The 16,510-nt window shown below is 36.7% G+C and overlaps 1 protein-coding gene across 3 annotated transcripts in view; it reads right to left on the minus strand.

Moving 5' to 3' along the window:
• Positions 1-16,510, minus strand: part of LOC128247835 (uncharacterized) — a 641,437-nt gene that overhangs the window by 430,552 nt on the left and 194,375 nt on the right. Inside the window, exon 2 of one of the 3 annotated variants that reach the window (XR_008264159.1) lies at positions 7,910-7,959. The exons of the other annotated variants lie outside the window; for them this stretch is intronic. The gene's annotated coding sequence lies outside the window, so the exon portion shown is untranslated. The remainder of the gene's footprint in view (positions 1-7,909; positions 7,960-16,510) is intronic. 3 annotated transcript variants of the gene reach the window in all.

A 16,510-nucleotide genomic window follows, 5' to 3' on the forward strand; every position in this document is an offset into this window, starting at 1 on the left:
GCGGTATTTCGTGTCTTTACGTTCTGAGGTCAAATTCCGCCGAGGTCGACTTTGCCTTTCATCCTTTCCGGGTCGATAAATTAAGTACCAGTTACGCACTGGGGTTGATGTAATCAACTTAATCTCTTTGTCTGTCTTTGTTTGTCCCCTCTGTGTTTAGCCCCTTGTGGGCAATAAAGAAATAAGAAAATGCTTGAGAAATAAAATGCACTTACCTATCTAAAATCTGAAACGCTGGGGAATTAAAACAACGAATTGAAATACTAAGTTTTAGGATATCAAAACAATTCGTAATGAAATGAAGAATTAGCAAATGCTAAATAGATTACCGTTAATAAGCTGTCTGTTTATACCCCTGAATCATTTTTCGTCAAATTTCGGCATTTTTTGTCGAATTGATGTCACGTTGGTTAGTGCGAAAAAATGCCAAAATTTTACGATTTTTGAAAAATCGATGCTGATTAAGAATCGATTTTTAAAATATTCTAAATGCGTAAGCGACCGCATGGGCATAAGCCCCACGCACCTGTAAAGTTTCATCAAGGTCTGTTGGATAGTCTCAGCGGAATTAAAGTAATAATTTCACACACAAACTTGACATTTATTATTATAAATAATGTGTGTGTATTGCCGTGATCGCTATATCATTTGTATGATGCGGAAAATATTCCAGCAACGTTGCCCAGGTGAAGATGGCATTAACTTTAAAATTCATCCAAATCTTCGTCCGCCGTAACATCCGTCCTGTACAAAAAATTGAGCTCGCGTCACATCACAATACTAAGACAATACTATTTCTCTTCAGCTGACCCTCCACTCATACCAAGGCACATAAGAAGGAAACAAACCCCATCTCATTCAAACGGTTGAAGACAAATTTCTCCCAGAAATTCCAGATAAACATCTACACACGGACGGACATATTTCCGCAAACGTTTACTCTTCACTTAAATGGCTAAAGAGTCATTGCTTGCAGTAATATATCCAGGCGACCAAAAATGACAGCATCATAAGATATAATTGAATATTAAGGATATCATCAATCGTACGTCAGTTCGGTAAGGGTACACGAGGAAATATGCAACATAACCATATCATTTTTGAGTGGAAAAAATATGAATATCGATTGCTTGTTTATTACAGAAGGCTTTTATTCGCATATACGAATTGAGTTGAAACAGTGACACATAAACAAACAATTATTCTGAATTCGAATTAATACATTTTAATAGAATAGGACGATGAGATTGAGCGACATGAGAGTCATAAATCTCGCCCATATGCGCACGTGGATATGTATGTATGTATGTATGTATAGATAATAGATAGATAGATAGATAGATACATACATACATACATACATACATACATACATACATACATACATAATTACACACTTAAATGCACTATTAACTCCGTGTAATGTTTGCATAAATACTTGCATGTATCTAATTTCATGTTTGATTGGAACTGAAATCCATATTAACTTCCTCCACAAACTCATATACGTACGAATGTTTGAATGTATGTATAAATGTATGTATATATGTCTATGGGCGTATATAATTATGCATAATTATGCATATATCTCATATATATCTACACACGTAAAACAGATCCTAATTTTAAACCATAAAGAGAAAATCCTGAAAGGATAAAAAGAATCGGTGATTGGTGAATAGAAAAAGGTGGGGTTGAGTGAAATGAAAACATAAAGCGGAGAGGAAAAAGATAGATAGGGAAAAAAGACTGCGAGAGATAGATCATGGGAAGTAGAAGAAATATTGTAATAATAATAGGACTTGATTGAGATTGATTACATTGCTGCCAGAGCATCAATAGACGTTCTTCACCTTCTCTTCTCTTCATTTTCAGATTTGCTGACATTCCTTGGCTTCCTCGGTCCCTTGATTTGTCCTTGTGTAATTATTCCTTATGGGGAAACCTCAAGGCACGTATGTATGCGCACAAGCTCTGTACATCGGACGATTTGAAGGAAGCTATTCGCGTGGAAGTCGTCCAAATTGACAAAGCAATGCTGGAGAAAGCAGAGGCCAACTTCCAAGAGCGACTTCAGAAATGCATCAATGAAAACGGACACCACATGATGGATGTTTTTTCTACACTTGATTTTGACAAATGCTAATTCAATACGAACGAACGCACACACACACACACACACACACACACACATATATATATATGAGGTTCTGGGAGGATAGAAAGGAAGGGTATTTCCAATGCACCTCCCAACCCGTTCAACCCGCTCGACCTGCTCAACATTGGTACAGAAAAACAATTATAACTGATCATTAAGAATGTGTCAACGTTTTTCTTTGTCTTCATCGCTAGCTGGTGATTATCAAACACTGGTGACTGGTCACTACCAAGAAACCCGGGTCCGTGTGTATCGCGTAAGGCTAGAGAGGGGAACGATGTTTTCCCTTCGCAAATACTAATCAGACACAGACAGTGTGTCATTAGCCAGCTGGAGGACATGTCTTCTTGGGGTTATAAACAACAGTAGCATCGTCCCTTATGGGACCCCCACATTCAGGTGGCAAATATACTTCACGATTCCGTGCTGCTACTGTTTACTTCTCGCTCAGAGATTTAATATTGCTATGTATATATATATACACATACATATGTGTGTGTGTGTGTGTGTGTGTGTGTGTGTGTGTGTGTGTGTGTGTATCTCTATGCATGTATGTTATCATTCAGTTTTTATTTCAAGACTACTTACCAATAGAGAAAGACCTAAATTTAAGGCTCCTTCATGGAAATTTCAACAAGGTAATTTTATATGTATGTATGTATGTATGTATGTATGTATGTAAATGTACATGAAAGTGTGTATGCGTGTACGTGCAAGTAGGTGCAAGCATAACCGTGAAGAGAATATAGCTTTGGTTGTTAAAATGCATGGAAGCCTAATTAACACACAAATAATGTATGTGGGGGTGCGTGTGTGTGTGTGTGTGTGTGTGTGTGTGTGTGTGTGTGTGTGCATGCATGCGACTTTGTGTTTTTGTTTCTCCCTACCACCGTTTGACACCGATTATAACGGTTTGTTCATGTCTCCTTATCATAGAGATTCTGTAAAATAGACTGTACCTTATGTATTAGACTCTAAAAAAATAAATGCTGGAGTTGATGTGTTAGATTAAACCCTTCAAAACAGTGCTTCAAAATGGCAACAGTCCAATGACAGACACAAGTAACGCACGCGCACGCGCTCGTGTGTGCATTTGTGAAAGAAGACACCCGTATTTACGTTCTGAGTTTAAAATCCACCCAGGTAGATTTTGCCTTTCGGTGTCGATAAAATAAGTACTAGTTGAAATTGCTGGCTTTATGCCAAAATTTGAAACTAATATTATATCTCATCTGAATATTATATGGTTCAACTCACCATATTGTAATATGTAAAAATTAATTTATTGCATATTCTTGCTGTCATTCAACAAGCATTTCCTAGTCACACAAATTTCACAAGCTCTTGACCCGAAACAGCTCTTGACCCGAAACAGTATGAACATCAGCTATTGCTCCATGGACAGCAATGCCGTACAAATTACATAACACGATCGCAAACAAATAATCAGCCAGTCCTTGCTCATCCAGCCCCATCCTAAGAGCCAATCTGTAATTTCAGATTCATCCAGACCTTGCTACTATATAACTAATGACTTCATGCGGAGGTGATATGGTGAGCCAGTGTAGCACTAAATAAGAAACTTGTCACCCTTTCAAAGCCTAGCCAGATTCGTGGGCCCGGTTTCCCGGTTTCTATGGCGTATGTCCCCAGCTGGACGGGACGCAAGTCCATCGCAGCGTTACTCAAGACACAGAAAGGAAGAGTGAGAGAAAGTTGGGGCGAAAGAGTACAACAGAGGTCGCCACCACCCCCTGCCGGAGCCCCGTGGAGCTTAGGTGTTTTCGCTCAATAAACACTCACGACGCCCGGTCTGGGAAACGAAACCGCGATTCTCCGACCGCGAGTCCACTGCCCTAACCATTGGGCCATTGCGCCTCCAAATAAGAAACAGAAGAACTATAATGGATTCTCAGGACACACCTAAAAGTAGATGCAACCCGTACAGATACTACAACAAATACACAGATGTAGCTTGTTATGGTAATAAGGAATATTAATCATCTTTGAGTAGTTAATTATAACAAAATTAGAAACTTTAAAATTTCATTTTCACCTAATTACATGCAGTCAATGTCAATTAAGTAAATCTATTATCAAAGGCTTCCAGCCGTGACTCTACCATTTTATTTATCTAACATTACAGTATTTAATATGTCATTCCGATTTTAAAGACAACATAGTACGATTTGTAGGAGATAAGAGACCTATCTCTAGCCGTTCGAGTGACTTGTCGAAGTGCCTACATTTGTTCAATAGTAATGGCGGTGATACGGAAATAGATGGAGAAGGCAATATAATGCTGCTGTAGTAGAGCTAAAGGGTGGTATAGGTTAGTAGCAAGAATGTTGTTGCACCTATATAAAATCGGAGGTTGAATTAAGAGATCATTTCTGATAACCTAATTATGTTAGCTTAATACTGATTGATTCTGAAGGAATAACGAGATTTCCTTTTCCGAATCGATTCGCAACATATCCAATGTGGTAAGTCATTTACTAAAATCATTTATAAGATACACAGACTTTGCTACATGCATTTATACATACATGCATATATACATATATACATGCAAACATACATATCTTAAATGTATAATGTGTGTGTGTGTGTGTGTGTGTGTGTGTGTAATATATGTATGTATATATGTATGTTTGTATGTATGTATGTTTGTATGTATGTGTGTATGCATGTATGTGTATGTATGTATGTGTATGTATGTGTGTATGTATGTATGTGTGTATGTATATATGTATGTATATATGTATCTATGTATGTATGTGTGTGTGTGTATCTCATTATTCAGTTTTATTTCAAGATTTGTTGCCAATAGAGAAAGAACCGGTTTCTAACCTAGACCCAAGGATCCTTCATTGGAATTTCAACATCAACAACAGGGTATTTTTGTTTGTTTGTTTGTTTGTATGTATGTGTGTGTGTATGTATGTATGTATGTATGTATGTGTATGTATGTGCAGATATGCATGTTTTATGTATGTATTCTCATGCATATAGTTGCATATCTAAACTTGCTCATATATGTTTATCAAGACGTGCTCATATATATATATATTTCTGGTTTTGAGAAGCTTAATTTCTCAAGATTGGTAATTGGTCAGTGTGTTACATATCCCAGGGCCCCAATAATTACAGGTATAAACCTGAACTTGTAATCTGGATAGAGTAACTACAGATTTCTCAATATTCAGCATAGGTGTTCTCTTTTTCACTGATTTTCAGCTTATATTAACATCCACTGGGCAGCTAATTTCCACAACTGTGCACAGTTTCGCTTCTCTATCTCAAGTCATTATATCAGGTATGTTGTGCTTACATTTTATTGAGGTCTTTACTTGTACATTCCACCAGTGTTCCTTTTTTTTTACTATGTATGTATGTATGTATGTATGTATGCTTCAGAGCTTCCTTGTAAGTGGCAAGCTCCCAGGTAAATTGAAATAGGGAATAATAATCCTCATCCATAAAGGAAGATACTACCCAACACAGCTCTTACAGCACTCCGACTCTGTGTTAAAGTAGTTATTCAGCAGCTCAAATGTGCACGTGATATAACTCGACTTTGATAAAGCCTTTTGTTAAGTCGACCGTGGTATCATATGTCACAAGCTGCGTAATCTCTGCATAGTCGGAAAACTTAGAGAGTGGCTACACGACTTTCTAAAAGATAGAAATTAAGTAATAGTAGCCAACGGGTCTACTGTGGACCTCTCAGACATACCGTAAGCTGCTCGGATAACCACCCTTGTTAGCTCTGCAAATGATGCAAGAAACTCTCAGAGGATACAGAAACCTGGAGATGTTGAGCATCTGCAATAGGAGTTGGATGCAATATACAGTTAGGCTGAGGACAATAACATGCAATTTATTGCTGGACGAAATGCAAATAGGATACACTAGCCCAGTGGGGATTGCAATCTCTGAATCAAAATAAGTGCGTGACCTGGGCATTGACATGAGTAATGAGGCATCTTTCCAGACGCATATTACTGAGTTGGCAATGAAATGCAGACGGCTGGCTGGATAAATCCTTCGGACATTCAGAACGAGGGATCAGGAAACCGTGATGCTCCTCTGGAGAACATGTGTTCTCAACCGTTTAGACAACTGTTCCCAACTATGGTCATCACATAGCGTAAAAGTAACGACGGAACTTGAAGCAACCCAGCCAAGCTATCGTCTCAATGCGACCTGTCAACTACAGGGAGGGACTGAAAAAATTAAGTCCCTAGAACGAAAGCGAGAAAGATACGTATGATATAAATGTAGAAAATCCTGGGAAGACTCGTTCTAAACTTTTGCATTGAAAGTTACAGAAACAGCAAAGTGAATCACCAATGCAAAATGCCAAAACTCCCAACATCGCCATCAGGATACAGGACCAGATACTGAAACAGCTTGGGTTCCAAGGTCTCACAGTTCTTTAGTATCATTCCAAAAAGCCCATGAGACCTGCATCGAGTGGAAGTAGGTGCCGTCAAAACAAAACTGATTTTTTTTCTGGATGAACTTATATCGCGGCAAGAGGCGCAGATGAGGGCAGCAACATCAAACTCTCATTCACCAAATGCCACATATCAGAAAAGGTTTCAAGTAGCGAAAGCGTAGCAAAGCTAATAGCAGTGCCCCAGTATGGCCGCATCTCTCGAGCTGAAACTACTAAAAAAAAGTTAAAATTGAAAGTCTTCAAAAGCCTATACTATACAAATTGAGAAAGTGAAATACTGGAGTGAAAACGGAAGGTGACAGAACGACAGTTTGGAATTTATCTTCCATTTCTATATTCAAACTTCATACTCCTTATTAAGGAGATCATGGTGGATCCTGTGGAACTGGTATATTTTGTTCAGATGTATGGGACATGCTTCGGTGTTGGGATATGCGCAGAATACATTAACCTCTCTGCCTCATGTAATTCTCGTCGTCTGTCCTTGATCGATGGTTTCATTTTATTAACGAGAACGGCGTCCTTGATGTTACATATAAAACCTTGATAATAAGCTTGAGTGTAACCTTTCTCTCTGTATTTTGTTAATGATGTGACTGTCTCCACGTGTTCCTTAATGCATACATTATTTGATTCTCTCTCTGAAGAATTTCTAATAGTAAATGTCATAAATGCCTCTCCTACAAGTACAATTTTTTAACTCCTAATAGCAAATGAAATGTGTAATGATGTGTGTGTATGAATGTATTATGTAGTACATGGGTTGCATTTAAATTACATTCAGTAGAATGGAACAAAAAAGCATTGACTTCTTTAAAATACCAAACCATAACTAAAATACAGCAACAGTACTTAGGTGAACTGCTATAAAACGAAATCGACCATAGTTCAATACATATAGAGTAATGGAATATAACCATGATATTATCTAACATTCAGTATAATAAAAAGAATATAATGTAGCATTGTATAGTATAATACAATATGACATAATAGGCATTGATATACTTAACTTCACAAATCAACTTGCTTTTACGAAAACTCATGCACAAAAATAAGCAAAGAACCAAAAGAAATAAAATGCCAACTATTATGTAGGTTATACATTATCAGTACTAACAAAACACATTGCAAATAAAAAAAATTTTTAAAAACTAAAGTAAAGCGAAACAAAATAACAATATGAACAATATGAACACGATGTCAGAAGTAGGTCGGTCTTCTCTTGTTATAAGAAAAAGAATAAAAATCACAACACAAGTAAGAAATGCTAGTGAACAACTTACCCTAGTCAGTACATAAAAGAAAACGGAAGTTATTGAAAACAGTCTTACCTCTGAAACAAGAAAGGAAAGAAACAAGAAATATAATAGAGAATATAATAGACAAAATTATAAAACGATTTTTTAAAAGAAAATAGGTTAAATAAAGATAAAATTTACATTAAATTATATGGAACAACAGTTAAGTTGCATTATTATTCCTTATTGCTTTTGTTCGAAATACGAAACTAACAGTTATATAAAAGACAACAAAAATATATTCAAATTAATCACACAAATGAAAACCTTGCAGAAGATCAATAAATTGGTTTTAAAGCCAATTCAAATAAAACTGCAGCGACAAAATGGCGTAGACAGCTTTCGTTCATTCACTCGGTGCCGTCTACGTTTGATTTGATGCTAATTTTTCGTTTCACAGGAAATAGAGGGCGATAAATTTTTGAACATCCGCGTTACATTTAATTTCACCCATGACAAGGTTAGTGTTGATAACGTCACACAACAAAGCCACCAAACAATAGAGAGCGAGAGAAAGGTAATTAAAAGAAGAGAGGGAGGATTAAGCGGGGAGAGTTGGAGAGAGAGAGAGAGAGAGAGAGACAGAGAGACAGAGAGAGAGACAGAGAGAGAGAGTGAGAGAGAAACAGATAGACAGACAGACAGAGGGACAGAGACAGAGAGAGTGAGTGAGAGCGAGAGAGAGAGAGAGAGAGAGAGAGAGAGAGAGAGAGAGAGATAAAGGAATACCCAAGAAGAACAAAGAGAAAGAAAAGGAACTAGAGATAAAGAAAAGAGATAGAAAAAAAGAGAGGGAATTATTTCCAAATGTATTTAAATATCTTGCAATCGGAGTGTAAAGAATAAAGCATCGAGACAATATAAGGCGGAGAATGAAAGTATGCTACATGATAGTGGCTTGTCTGTCTGTGTATCCACCTTTATGGCTTTCAATGTATATTTCTGTCTATCTAGCGATACGTTTAAGAGTACGTTGCATGCTCATTCTCTCTCTCTCTTTCTCTCTTTCTATCTCCCCACCCATCTCTCTCTAAATGTATTTGGTTTGTGAGAATCTTTCGCATGGCATCTATCTGATGTTGGGAACCTGTGTTCATGACACGTTTAATATGCAATAGGCTTATGTGTATAGCAGACGTCACGGACACCTGTTGCTGTAGATGATATTCCAATAGAAAAATCAATGTTGTTGTTCCATTCGAAGCCATTTGGTGATAGATTTAATCTAAGGCAAGTCCACTTAATCCGTCACCCGGTTTAACATCCTCAATTGGTTGATGTTCCCTTTTAACAGAATTCTCTCTATTACAAGCATTTGGACCAGGAGTTTGGTTTGGCGAAAACTTTTTCCTTTCTTCCCATCGGTCTCAAGGCCATGAAAAAAATAAACGTGAGTTTGCTCTAGCTTCTCTGAATGAACGATTATATATATATATATATATATATATATATAAAGAATTCTGACACTCTCGAACTGAGCAGCATTGGGAATGCAGCTCAGTTTGAAAGTGGCAGAATTCAATGTAAATGGAATGTGAATCAATCTTCAAAACTTGCAAGAGACATACACATTCGCTTGCAATAAATACTGGAAACCCAACAGATCTACAATGGAAGGGTGGCCTGACACGAAACAGGAACCCTAAACATTCACAGCGGATCTGCCAATATAGATTTATATGCACAAAGCAACGCTTATATAGGATTCAAACTCATTACCTCTATGCAAAATGTCCAGTACTTTATAAACATTAACATTCTACAATCCCTTCTCTTCCTCATTCCTTCTCATTCTCTCTCTCTCTCTCTCTCTCTCTCTCTCTCTCTCTCTCTCTCTCTCTCTCTCTCTCTCTCTCTCTCTCTCTCTCTCTCTCTCTCTCTCTCCAACTCTGCTCTTTTTGTCATTCTCATTCTCTCACTCTCTCCTTCGTTCTTTCTTTCTCCGTATTATTTTCATTTAGTATTTACATTTATAATTTCCATTTAACACGTGATTGGTGATGTTATTGGAGCTTAAGTCTATCAAAATAGTTTTGATTATAATTTCCAATCTAACATCATGCATATTCAATCATATATATTAATGATGTTTTTAATTAGATACATAGCTGCAAGGAAGAGGTATAAAAATATGCAAAATGTTCATTTAGGTTTCTCATATCTTCAAGGAAAACATGACTGTAATACACATACAAACACACACGCGCGCTCACACAAACACACACACACACAAACACACACACACACAAACACACACACACACAAACACACACACACACACACACATATATGTATGCATTTAAGTATGTCTATCTATCTATCTATCTATCTATCTATCTATCTATCTATCTATCTATCTATCTATCTATCTATCTATCTCTGTCTCTCTCTCTCTATCTCTCTCTCTCTCTCTATATATATATATATTTCATACGATAGTCAGAATTTATTATCTTTATAACTTGAAACTTTTCCTTTGGGAACTTTGATGTTTTTCATGTTGTCAATATTTTATGCCAATTAAGTTTAGGCTTTGCAGTAATGCGAGGTTGCAGAAGATATTATACCTACCTAGCTCCTAGAATTAATTATTTTTTTAGGTAATCAACAATGGATTCAATATTACAGAATTTTCTAAAAATAAAAGGAAAAATAATCAAATACGCCACCCTTTCACGAATTTATTTCAACGCTAACGAACAAATATATCATTACATGGAACAATTAATTATAGGTAGAGTACAGCATAAACTACACATTGCTAGATTAAATATTTTGCCGCATTTAGTAACATCTCTTCACGTTCTACGTTCAAGTACCATCGAAGTGGAGTTTTCTTTTCATCTTCCCAGCGTCGATAAATTACCAGTAAAGTACTGGTTCGATAAAATTTAATAGATATCTTTCCCAAAATGCATGGCCTTGTGCCAAAAATAGAAATCATTAGCAAACAGTTAATTGATCGTTATTAAGCTACGATCTATCGGATATATACTTCTGTATGTTTTGAATTGTGATGCGACAACAATGAATAAATAACGAACGCTTAAGGCAATCTGCTCATTTATCACTATTTAAGTCCGATAGCTATCATGTTGGCGGAGGTGAATTAACCCTCCTTGCATTTACTATTCTAGTCGGAATAAGAGGCGATTTTATGTAAGCTTTTCGTGCGTTTTCTTTCTATTTTTATATTTTAGAGGTGGATGATGGATAGACACATCAAACTGTTCAATTTAATTCTACTTCGTGTATCATGCGTGATTTAAACAGAATTCGCGTTATTACCATTATTTGGACGTGGATCCCAGTAGAACTTCCTGTTTTTGCGATTTCCCAGCACATCGACACCTACTCATCCTTTGATGTCGATAGATTACACTAAATCTGGTAAACAAGTCTTTCTCTTCTTTTCTAATATCTATGCACCCCCGCCCAGACCAACCTAAACTCCAGCGTCACTTCCTACTGACACGAAAAAGCATGCGATCTGTACTTCCCTGACTCTGTCGCGGTGGCATTGTCATGCAACTTACATTCTCATATGCAGATCCCACTTGTGCCAATCTGTTTACACTGCTAGGATGATTGACTTCTGAGACGTCTTTTGTGTAGTATGTTCACTAACCTGTTGGGAAAACATTAGGATAGTCTTAACGCCTATATTCTCCAGAATCAGTACATACTCTGTGAAAACCCTTGCTGTGGAGAGATGAGCCTGACGCATTCTCAAAACGAAAGATGCCATAGCATCTGAGCCAGCCGAGAATAGACGGTTTGGAGCAGAAAGGGAGCAGTGAAAGTTCGGATCATTCGTTAATGATTTAGGAACAAATGGATGCAGTAGCCTTCCAATAGAGTGGTTGAAGGAGGAATTCAGTGAAACTTTAATGTCACGGCTAGAATACATTTGATCAAAAGGATTATTCAATCAAGAGTGATCTAGGGTTAAAGAACAGCAACAACGATAATAATGAGTTACATTTTCTTTTAACGTTTTCTGCTCTTACACACACACACACATACACACACACACACACACACAAACACCCACACACCCACACCCACACCCACACACACACATGCAAGATCAGCTCCAACGTAGTGTCTCGTAGATAGAAAACTGTATAGATAGTAGATATTATAACAGATTATAACCTGTACTCATGGCAAAAGCAATGAAATTTCGATGATTCTTGCCATTTAAATAAATGCAATCATATAGTATAATATAGTATAATATAGTATAATATAGTATAATATAATATAGCATAGATCACAGCTGGATTGCTCATATACGCAATTAATTTTTTACGCGTCATTAAAGTTCAGTTGATTTAATAAAACAGTCCATATCTTCATCAAGAGCATAGGTGACATACGTAATATGAACTTGCACCAGCGGAGATTCGAAACCAGGCAGGTGTCTCGACTCTTTTAAGATATATTTAACAATTAATGAATTTTGTGAAAACACTGTATTCAAAAATCTCGTATGCATTGAAAAACACTGCACGGAAAGTATAAATTTCAGCAGCAGTATTCCGGATATCATATGTTATGGCTTAAAAATCATACCACTAACAACAGTTTCATTAGTTACCATTTATGGAAATTATCTTCCCTTAAGATTATTAAATGTTTAAGAAAGACACACAGCCGTTAAATATAAACTTTCAACTTAGCAGAACCTTTATTCCTCTTTCTGTTAATCGTTCTGAAATATTAGCAGATCGATTAAACTGCCTCTCCCAACACCACACTTTAAATGTAGTTAAGATTTCACACTTCACTGCCTAAGCTATGCAGTGTAATTCATAATCAACTTACTGGTGATTTACTTGCAAAAACAACGAGCACTTCATCTTCAAAATAAGAAGATTGCAGGTTGCTGTCTACTCCTGTGATTCTCAATAATTCTATAGATCTTAAGAAAATAAGATTGAGAAAACAAATATAAAAGAAAACTAATTGCGGGATCAAATAGATCTATTATTGAAAAAGAAAATTAAGAAAACAGAAGGGAGACAAAAAGATGAGAAAATAAAACAAGATGGGATATAAACAAGAAAAGATAACTCACGTCGTATCATCACTTAGACAAGGCTAAACATCTTGTCGTCTGCTTCAATGAAATGGATCTAATCAGGATAGGGTCGGGAGGGAGTGAGAGAATGAAAAGTAGGATGAATGTGTGAGGCAGAGGAAGAGAGAGAAAAAGAAAATATGTGTGTATGCGGGTGCACACACACTCACACACACTCATATATATGGTGCAAGAAAGATAAGAAAAAAACAGAGATAGTAACAGAATATGAGCAGCGAAAGGTGAGAGATAGTATCATAATTTACATGTTAAGAACAAGATTTATACAGAAAAAGGGGGGAACGAACAAGAAACAAAACTTGAGGTATTTCTCAAAAAGAAAGTTAAAAAGGAAGGAGGGAAACGATAGACAAGAAGATGGATGGATGATGAAAATGAGAAATTTAAGCTACAAGAATAAGACAAAAAGTAACAGGTCAAGAAGGTATTTTCGAAAAGTGATAAAAGGATAAATTATACACGAAGAATAAGAAGAGGGGGGGGAGAAGAGGGGGGAGTATCAAGAAGAAGAAAATAAGAAAAATGAATGAATGAATGAAACATTTCATGAAAATTGTTGGCAAAAAATTAAGAATCGCAATGTCCTTAGCAGTTAATAATTAACATTATCTCTTTGTTGTTTTTTTCAGTTTGAAGTAATGTATATTTTGTGAGAGTTGTGATGTTCATGTCTTTCCAAAGCGCATTCGTAACATGATCGTAGTTAAACGTTTTTAACTACGAATTTAGTCACCCAGGTGATATTGTAGCCACTTAGAATATTAATCCCAGACTGAGTGATAGATGTATATTTTAAAAGTATATTTAATGAATCGTAATACTCAAAACTTAAAATCTGAAAATCAGAATCCAGAATCGGTTTTAGCAATAACTTTCCTTCAAATAATTATACAAATCGTGAAAGTGATAAAATATAACTCGTAACTAGTTTGGTAAGTACTTTGTTCTCGAAAAGTCACAATTTTTACCTTTACCCACGGCATCCATTTATTTTTATCACAATATTCTTTAAAATATACATTTACTTGAAATTTGTACAGTAAGTAAAAACTAAAGTTAAATATAAATAAAACTTGAAAGTGGAGGAAAGGCTGCGTGGTAAAAAAAAATTCGGTTCCCAACCACGCACTGCGTGACACCTTGAACTACTGTCGTCTATCATAATGGTCCCGGGCCAACTAAAGCTTTGAGAGTGGACCCGGCAGTTGGAGACTGAAAGAAATTAGTCGTATGTATGTATATATGTATGTATGTATGTATGTATGTATGTATGTGTGTATGAATGTGTGTATTATGTATGTATGTATGTATGTGTGTATGTGTGTGTGTGTGTGTGTGTGTGTGTGTGTGTGTGTGTGTGTGTGTGTGTGTGTGTGTGTGTGTGTGTGTGTGTGTGTGTCTGTATTCTTGTTTGTCCTCCACCACTGTTCAGTTAGCGGTTCGGCAAAAGAGATACCACAGAATAAGTCCTAGGCTCAAAAATAAGTTTTAGTGTCAATTCGTTCGCCTAAACCCTTCGAACTGGTGTACGAGAATGGCCACAGTCCAATAAATGAAAATCTAAAAGATGACAACCGATACATTTTTGATGTACAAAATGTTTTCCATTCTAGAAATTAAAATTATATAAGAAATTATATGAATACTTCATTATAATATGTAATAATCACCATACATTTTCGTGTAAGTGTGCATGTATAAGTGTGCATTCGCGCCGGAAGCTCCAATACGGATATTTCAGAGTGTTTGGGTGGTGTCAATCTGAGGACAGTGCAATCTGAGGACAGTGCAATCTGAGGACATGTACCGAGAGTGATGAAAATCAAACATCTAGTCAACATCATGGTGTTTGGAGTGATCACTAGTGACGGGGACGTTATGGCTCCATTCATCTTTCCACACGGCCTCACACTCAACAAGGAGGCCTACATCAAGTGCCTGGAGGAAATATTGCAGCCTTGGATGAAGAGGGCAGCTACTCGAAGACCCCATGTCTGGCAACAGGACTTTGCGCCATTTCTGCGACTACATCACCCCTAGCATCTAGTCACCTGACTCCCCAGACTGCAAACCCCTTGATTATTATGTTAGTATTGTTTTCATTTTTGCGTAATATAGATGACAATATATTCACTGCACCCTACATATATCACACTATGGGACAATAGTAAAACATACTTTAGCAGCCCAATACAGAAATAACTAGATGTGGTGTTTAAGGCTTGACAGTCCAGCTTAGTCGACTGATACGAGCAAATGTGTCACCACCGCCAGTCAGCTTTGCTGATAATGTTGCCGTCTATAGGCTGAAGTTTAGCATAGGGAAACAGTTTCAGCATAGGGAAACAGTTTCCCATGAGGGTAGTAAGCTACGAAATTCGTTCATTCTCTCAATTACCTGTCATTAAGACCACCTGATGATCCCATAATCCTATAATAATATAAGATAATGTAATATAATGAAATGATAGAAGAGTTCAATATCCTCCTGAACAGCCTACGTCTATCTCTCCCATTTATGAAGGAGGAGATTAGTACCAAATTACCATTCCTAGATATAATGGTAATTAAAAAGGATACCACCATTACCACAGATATATACTACAAACACACAGACACACATCAATATTTGAATTTTAAGTCGTGCCATCCACCACATTCAAAACGCAACACCCCATGTTGCGTAGCCAGAAGAATGTGTACCATTGTAGAACAGCTGAGAACAATCTAAAAAAGTGGAGAACAGGAACAACTCATACCATTTATAGTGATGCACAACCCATGTCATCAGAATATTTTCAATATTGCCAAAGCAAATCTACTAATTATTGCTCAAAGTAATGAATTAAAAGATATAATCACAGATCGAGCTATAGTTCTTAGTAAAAGACAGCTTAAAAACATGAGAAAATAATTAACAAAAGCAAAGATAGCCGATGTGGCACATGCTAATTCATACATACTGGCCAATATATGAGCACAAAAACCGGAAAAATATTCACCAACGCAAATATGAGCTGCAAAAGCTGAAATTTAATTTACTGCATCGAATGTCCAAATTGTGAAGAACTATATTTAGGTCAGACTGGAAATGCACTATCAGATCGTTCACGTATGCACGGACAGCAAATTAGAGACCCAGATGTCCGTCAGATACCTTTTAGTAACCATCTTGCAACATGCGGTCGGAAAATATTTACAATATTTCCATTCTACAAACTACACAGTCCAAGTAAAATTCAAAGAAAAATCAGAGGAAAGAAATTAATTAATAAATTCCAACACAAGCTAAATAAACAATAATACTAATAATTACAGGTACTATTTCTACAACTACGATCACTACCACTAACAGCAACATCAATACTAAAGGCGCGGCGTGGTTGTGTGGTAAGAAGCTTGCTTCCCAACCACATGGTTCCGGGTACAGTCCCACTTCATGGTAACTTGGGCAAATGCCTCGGGCTGACCACAGCCTT

This window comes from Octopus bimaculoides, chromosome 5 (genome assembly GCF_001194135.2).
Source record: "Octopus bimaculoides isolate UCB-OBI-ISO-001 chromosome 5, ASM119413v2, whole genome shotgun sequence".
In the NCBI taxonomy this organism is placed as follows: Eukaryota; Metazoa; Mollusca; class Cephalopoda; order Octopoda; family Octopodidae; genus Octopus; species Octopus bimaculoides.